Genomic DNA, 8,652 nt, shown 5'->3' with positions numbered 1-8,652 from the left:
CGATGCCCGCCACCCTCAACGGCCTCTATGGTGACAACCTCTTCGACGCACTGGTGGCCCTGCGACTGCCCGCCGTCGCGCCGGAGAATGTCCACCTCGAGGTCGCGCTCGCCGCGCAACGCCTGGCGCAGCAAGACACCATCGACATAATCACCCACGTCTACGTGCAAATCATCCACAAGGACTACTACATGCAAGGGGAGGACGATAGGACGCTGGCCTTCTTGGACCGCAGGGCAACCTTGGACGACATTGTTCAGAATCACGTTGAGCTCGCCGCCAACACCGCTGCTCCTCACTCGTCGGTTGGTGACCCGGCGCACTAGGGCGTGAGGATGTCGTTGATGGATCCGTATGTATCTTTATCTTTCCGTCAAATCCATGTAGTAGTATATGGTACTATACTAGTAATTATCTTACCTTTCGCATCAACTTCATAATTTTCGTACGTACTCCATGCATGAACTGCGCCAGAACCAAACTTCTCATTACTCCAGGGAAAATCGTTATTTCTATCTATCGGTCGCGCGATGGAGCAGAACCAAATTTTACAAGTTACAAGTTCAAAAGGAAAAGCCTGCCGTGTTCGCGTCGCACCCCCACACGGTTGGTCCAGCACGCCGCTCAAGGGGGAATGCCTGTTGTGTTGCATTTTCACTTACAAGTGGGACCGCAGTTGAGCAAACCGACTATCGGCAAACCCGCCCACCGCGCGATGGCTGAGAAAACAGGAGGGAGAAGAGATGGCTATAGCACGGACTCCAAGAAAATTGGTGTCGGATGGGACTCGTGTGGGTGTCGTCTGCCGTACTGCTAGACGTTAATGCTAGTTATGGCCCATGCCACCCCACTATATCGAGCCTATATCGAGGTGTTGGTTACGTAGAACAAATTTCCTGGAGTCGGTGCTCAGCCCTCCTCTATCTCTCTTCTCAGCCAGCCAGCAGACGCGCGGAGCCCATCGTCTGTTTGCTCACATGCGGTCCCACATGTAAGTGAAAACGCAAGAGGACCCATTGAACCTGCACATCTTTCACCTCGACGTGCTGGTGATTAAAAACAAATCCAATAAAGATCTTCGGTGGCCAATTTTGGAGTTACTCAAGAGTAGTAAGATTCTATTTACAGTTTAACCCAGGATGCACATCACGTGGCTTCAACTACCACTCCATTTTCTTGCATGACACGACCTGGATGCTGGATGTCCCACGTGTCGGCAAAAGGAGGCTGACCGAAGGAGTAGGAAACACGACAGGCCGTGTGCGTACATCATACTACGTACAAGCCCACCTCGCGCAGTCACGCTATCACCATATTTCTCGGCCTCCGTGCGACACCAAACTATTGGTTTGCTCTATGTGATGTGGCAACTTCGTACTACTACGGATGCTGGCTATACTACTACGGCACTAACAGTCCAAGAAGTGAGTCGAAAACCATTTATAAATTGAGTTTATGACATGCATATGCAAATGTACCATTCATTACATACAACAAGTCATCAACACACAACGACAACGAGGATACATGTTGGATTATAGATTGGTTCCAACAAAACATTCCAGTAAATTCTAAAGTTTTCATCACACAACAAATAACAAGCAATGAAATGAACTTCATTTCAACCACTCCTTGGCGTTGGAAACGCTTGCTTTGAACCAGAAGAGTTTGTCTCGGAAGGGCCAGCTACTGTCCATCTCGAGACCAACGCAGGACTGATCATCCAGGCTAAAGCGGCCTATTTCATGACCCATATTGTGATAGCCATGGTAGGGAAGCATAGCAATGTCCGAGGTATAGATACAGCAGCTGGATCGCCTTTCACCATGATTGGATAGTTTTGTCCAAGGAAGAGTGAGTTTCTTCCAAGAGTATCAATACTAAACCAGGGAGAAGGTGTTGGCGCTAGCACAGTAGTATCCATCCCGAATACCCTGCAACGGATGTTGGAATAGGTCCGGAGAGTGCGACCATGGGAGACAACACCTGCTTCCTTAGTCACATCAGCGGTGCCATGTATACAGACAAGAAGAGGTGATCCATCGGAATAATTTTCCAGGCGCCACTGAGTATATGGGTCCTCATGCTCGTGATCATCATCATCGTCATCTCCTCCTTGGTTATAAAATTTTTCAAGTATAGGTGGTGGAATGTTCACAGGACCTTGGAAACACAAGAAGGTTAATTAGTAAAGGGAAACTAGCTAACCCGCATGCATGTGGATGAAACAATTATAATTATGGTGGAAGACAAACGTACCGAAAGCCTAAGGATTCCATGCAAAAATAGTGCCACGAGTGGTGGCAGAAAACACAAGACCCTCATATTGAATTGCATCATGATACTCATCCTTGTATAGAAACTGATTTTTGAGCAATATCCATCCAGTCGAATTATGAAGGAAGGCAACAAGCTTGTCGAAGATAGCAACAACTACATTTCCATTAAATCCCAAGAGCGGTCGGGAACTTGACAAATTGCTATCTTCTGTAGACGATAGTCACCATGACCATAGTTGAATGTACGGTCATAACCGATGTGCTCAACCTCTGGGCAGTCTGTGATTTTTGGAAGTGGAACCCGGTGACGAGTGTACACATTCACAAGTTCCCACTTGCATTTGTACCCAATATAAACAACCCAATCTCCATTTGCGCCTGCCCAAGCCTTACCCTCAAGCGATGGCATCTTAACATCACACGTATCATTATCAAGCGACACCAACTTGCACAAGGCGAGGCCTCCGTCGTCCGTGCACCAGTGAGCAGGGTCACGGTGAAGAAGATAGGGGAGATCAAACCGCTCCTGGACCCTTGGGTTCGTTGTAATGATGTTATTAGTTGAGTCGAGAATGGTCTTGAACGAACCTGCCATGCTAGCCGAGGTGATGATGTCACACCGATCAATGAGTTCCTCCACCACGTCATCATTCAGATCGGGGCAAGAATAATGGGGTCATTTCCGGCCTGTTCCCTCCATGGAGAAGACGATCGAACAATGGCAGAAGGAAGGGTGAAGGCAAATGGAGGAGGGAGGAAGAGCGTGTGACAGCAGTCCCAAATCGAGAGGGAAAGGCGAAGAGTCGGTGGGCGGTTGCCACGGTACACGAAGAGGCGCCCCGGCCTACATAGACATCCGTTCGGAAATTGTACAAAAGGACCAGCCGTCGTCTCACTGACATGTGGGAATGGGACCACATGTCAATGAAGAGGCTAGTGGGGAGCGAACGGTTGCCACAGAGGTCACACACTAACGACAAGGCCATCCTGTCAGACCTAGCACCCACGCGGGATGGCTTTCGTCCCCCACACGAGCGAACCCACTTGGCACCCCCACACGGTTGGTCTGCCATGCTGCTAGGCCAACTCCGACGTGTGCAGCTCGGACGCGCGCTCGCTCAGCCCCCTTATCCTCGACGCCCCGGAGCTACCCAACCACGGCTACGTGTTTTGCACACCCGGCGGCCGGATTTGGAGCGGATCCGGTCGGGCTCGAGCTCGCCCGGTTGTGGGAGGCCGCGCAGCGCCATGGACTGGCCGGGCACCGGGCGGAAGGCCCCGGCAAGGCCGCAAGGCCGCATGCAGGTACTGACTCCTCCTCTAGCCGCTTGGATCTACACCGTCGGTGGTCCGATGGCAGATACCTGAATGGCGGCCGGCCGGGCTCGGTGCTGGCCCAAAAGCTCGTCGGCGCACCGTTGCCACTCATTACGTGTGACGACTACCCAAAGAAGGTCTTGCGCCGCGTGTCTACAACGCCGGAACATCCCGGATGGGTGTTCATCAAGTGCTCAACCGATGGGGTATGTGCTACTTTAGCTTCGGTTGTGCTCTCGGATTAGACCTGTTGTGCTAACTTAAAATTTTATTGTGTAGGATGGATGCAAGTTTTGGTATTGGGAAGAAGAGTACATCGATATATTGATAGAGCACAATTTAGTAGATGTTGTAGCACTTTTAGCTAGCATAGAGGCTAGAGATGAGACTAGTGCACTTGTTGATAGAATAGAGGCTAGACATGAGACTAGATGCGAGGAAGCAACGTCTACTTCTTTACTGAAAGTGCAACTATCCCTGGGTGGTTTTGGTAATTCCTAACAACATATAGCTCATTGAGCTAATACTATTTCAAGATAAATATTTCAGGAAAGCTCAATGATTGGCATGGCATGGATTAGAATGTGGACCCTTCAAAATGCTCAGGACAGAAGATTGGCTCAAGCTCAAAGCACAAGACTCTACATCTTCTATTTTAGTGATCCTAGATCACATTGAGTCTATAGGAAAAGCCAATACTATTAAGAAGGGGTGAGGTGTTGCTTAATGAGGTTCTTGCTCAAAATGCTTAGTGATATGCTCCAAAACCCTCCACTAGTTTCTCACATCCACATATGTCCCAAACCAAAAAGTCCAACTCGGCCCCACCGAAATTTCATATTCGGAGCCACCGAGTTCAGTTGACATAGTCACTGCCAGAAACCCTAGTCTTTTCGGTCTCACCGATAGGGATCTCGGTCTCACCGAGATGGGATTGCAAACTCTCTGTTTCCCTTCATAATGTTTCGGTCAAACCGAGATGAGCGATCAGTCCCACTGAGATTGCGATGCAAACAATCTGTTTCCTTTTCGTAACATTTCGGTCCAACCGAGATGAGCGAATCGGTCCCACCGAGTTTGCCTGACCAACTCTCTTTTTGTCTGTTACCAAAATCGGTCTCACCGAGTTTGTGTAATCGGTCTCACCGAGATTACGTTATGCCCTAACCCTAACGAAATCGGTCCCATCGAGTTGACATGTCGGTCCCACCGAATTGCCTAACGGTCACATTATGAACCAAATCGGTCTGGCCGAGTTCTCTGACTCGGTCCCACCCGAGTTTTGTGATTTGTGTGTAACGGTTAGATTTTGTGTGGAGGCTATATATACCCCTCCACCCACTCTTCATTCGTGGAGAGAGCCATCAGAACATGCCTACACTTCCAACACATATTTTCTGAGAGAGAACCACCTACACTTGTGTTGAGGTCAAGATATCCCTTTCCAACCACATAAATCTTGATCTCTAGCCTTCCCCAAGTTTCTTTCCACTCAAATCTTCTTTCCACCAAATCCAAATCCTGTGAGAGAGAGTTGAGTGTTGGGGAGACTATCATTTGAAGCACAAGAGCGAGGAGTTCATCATCAACACACCATTTGTTACTTCATGGAGAGTGGTGTCTCCTAGATTGGGTAGGTGTTACTTGGGAGCCTCCGTCAAGATTGTGGAGTTGAACCAAGGAGTTTTTAAGGGCAAGGAGATCGCCTACTTCATGAAGATCTACCCTAGTGAGGCAAGTCCTTCGTGGGCGACAGCCATGGTGGGATAGACAAGGGTGCTTCTTCGTGGACCCTTTGTGGGTGGAGCCCTCCGTGGACTCGCGCAACCGTTACCCTTCGTGGGTTGAAGTCTCCATCAACGTGGATGTACGATAGCACCACCTATGGGAACCATGGATAAAAAATCTCCGTGTCAACATTGCGTTTGCTCCCTCAAACTCCTTCCTTTACCTTCATATGCACCTGTTTTACATTCCACTGCTATACTCTTAGAATTGCATGTGTAGGTTGATTGCTTGACTTGTGCTAAGTTGCTAAAATCTGCCAAGAACTAAAATTGGGAAAAGGCTATATTTTTATTTGGTCAAGTAGTCTAATTCACCCCCCTCTAGACATACTTTCGATCCTACAAGTGGTATCAGAGCTCTGGTCTCCATTTTCTTTGATTTCCATAGCTTTTGGTGATCATAGCCTTGGTTTCACAACCTAGGAGAGTATGGCGTCTAGCAAGGGAAATTACCACCGTAGAGGTCCTTACTTTGATGGTACAAATTTTGCTAGTTGGAAGCATAAGATGAAAATGCATATTCTTGGACATAACCCCGCCGTTTGGGCTATTGTGTGTATTGGCTTGCAAGATGAATTCTTTGATGGGAGAGAACCAAACCGTGAAGCTACCGCGGAAGAGTTGAAGATGATACAATACAATGCTCAAGCTTGTGATATTCTCTTCAATGGATTGTGCCCCGAAGAATTCAACAAAATCAGCCGTCTTGAGAATGCAAAGGAAATTCGGGATACTTTGATTGATATGCACGAAGGTACCGACTCCGTCAAGGAATCCAAATTGGATGTGCTTCAAATTCAACTTGACAAGTTCAAAATGAAGGATGGTGAAGGTGTCGCTGAAATGTACTCTAGGCTTGCTCTCATCACAAATGAGATTGCCGGCTTAGGAAGTGAAGAGATGACCGATAGATTCATCATCAAGAAGATCCTAAGAGCCTTGGATGGAAAATATGATACCGTGTGCACATTGATCTAAATGATGCCCAACTATAAAGATCTCAAGCCAACGGAAGTCATTGGAAGAATTGTTGCTCATGAGATGTCACTCGAGGATAAGGAAGAGCTTCACAACAAGTCAAGTGGTGCTTACAAAGCCTCGTGTGATGCTCCCACATCATCAAGTGAGAAGCAAACCTTCAATGAAGAATTGAGTCTAATGGTGAAGAACTTCAACAAGTTCTACAAGAGTAGAAGCAAGGAAAGAAGTTCCAAATCAAGGTCCTACAATGACAAAAGGTCTTCTAGTCGTGAGCGTAATTGCTACAATTGTGGAAGACCCGGACACTACTCCAATGAGTGTACGGCTCCCTACAAAAGAAGAGCAGATTCTCCCAAAAGAAGAAGTAGAAGAGAAGAGTCACCACCAAGAGAAAGGAGTAGAGATGATCATTATGAACGAAGACCCTCTCGGAGAAGCAAAGTTTGGAAACGAAGGACAAGTCATCAACGAGCTACACAAAAAGAAGACATACAAGCTCATGTTGGTGAATGGGTATCCGGTTCCGACTCTGACCATCACTCCGAAAGAAGTTATCACTCCGACTCCGAATATACTCAAGATGAAGGTGTTGCCGGACTAGCACTTGTGACAACCAACTCCTACGACATATTTGACTCACCAAATGAAGGGATTGGAAGATGCTTCATGGCTAAGGTCCAAAGGTCACACACCCCGAGTATGTTGATTTCAATAGTGATGAAGATGATTTGCTAGGTGATGATGATTTACTTGTTGACAACTCTAGTGATGAAAACTATGATGAAATGTCAATTAATCATGCTAATCAAGATAAAATGAATGACGATGATAAGAAGGAGATTGAGCGTCTAACTAAAGAACTAAACACTCTTAAGTTAGCTCATGAAACTACCTTGGAAGATCATCGAGAACTTTTAAAGACTCATGACAAGCTACGCTTTGAAAAGCTCAACCTTGAGCAAGAACATGAGTTTTTAATGGCAATCAATGATGATCTTCGTAAGAAAAGTTCTTCTTACATTGCCAAGCGTTTACTCTTGTCTACTTACATGCCACAAGTTAAATCTAGCAACAAGAACAAGAAAGATGCTTCATCTAGTAGTAACAACAATCATGTTAAATCCAATGTTGTTTCTTCTAGTAGTTCTCTTGATTCCACTAATGATTCTCTTAGCCAAGTTACACTTGAGCAAGAAAATAGCTTATTGAAGGGAATTATAGAGAAAGGTGTTTACAAGAGTCTTGCCAGAAGTAAGAAATTTGAGGAAATTGTACGCAAGCAAGGAAGACACCGGAAGAATCAAGGTGTTGGTTTTGAACGAAAGTTCGATGCCAATGGAGTTGAATGGGAAGAAGATCAATACCCCAAGACGAAGTTTGTTCCTCAACAAGAGAAGTATGATCCTACTTCTTTCAAAGGGACACAAGCTCAAGATGATCTTCCACCACAAGACCACAAGCTAAAAGGCAAGGACAAGCTTCAAGAGGAAATTGATTCATTTGAAGAGGCACCTAAGGCCTTGGTCAAGTGGGTTCCCAAGACTACATCAAGTTCTACTTCATCAAGTACGACTACAACTCCAAGGATTCCCATCAAGATGGTGTGGATCCCGAAGAAGAAGAACTAGAGAGTTCTTGAGGGTGGCTCCGCCAACATACTTCACTCTTATCATCTTGGCAAGGACAAGTGCAAACAACTTCCATATCTTGCACTAGTTCAAGGAGTCACAAACCCTCTTGTTGGTAAGACAAGGGACAAGGTAACCTAATGCTTTCATGGACAACATCTTGTGTACACATAACTCTATGTCTATGGATATCCTTGTTTGTTCCTTGTGGGACTAACCCGTGTAGGTATTGAAAGTGCAACTCACTCCAATGGATTGCTCCGAATGATCTACATCAACATTGAGCATCTACATCTTCAACACCTCCATCAAGTCATCATCGACAAAACCCAGGTTAGTTCATCCCTCTTAGGGGGCATATCACATCTAGGGGGAGATTTACTCTAATCCATTGAGCTAAAGCAACTCAAATGGTGTGAACACAACAATGCTTTATGTAAAAGTGGTAACCCCACTTGTGCTTAAACGATGAGTATGACCTATGATCAAATGTTCTCATTTGACTCCTAAGTCATTATACTCATATATAGATGACCTAGTCATCGCCAATTGTTTGATAGATGCTAGAGTGTTTGTGCATGCTTTGTCACATATTTCATTTGCCATTTTAATTGTGTGAGCATGTTGGATGCATATTTTACTCATTCAAGGACATCCATT

Source organism: Aegilops tauschii, chromosome 7 (assembly GCF_002575655.3).
Source record: "Aegilops tauschii subsp. strangulata cultivar AL8/78 chromosome 7, Aet v6.0, whole genome shotgun sequence".
NCBI classification, from domain to species: domain Eukaryota; kingdom Viridiplantae; phylum Streptophyta; class Magnoliopsida; order Poales; family Poaceae; genus Aegilops; species Aegilops tauschii.
The sequence above is the reverse complement of the archived record's forward strand: the minus strand, read 5'-3'. Positions refer to the sequence as shown.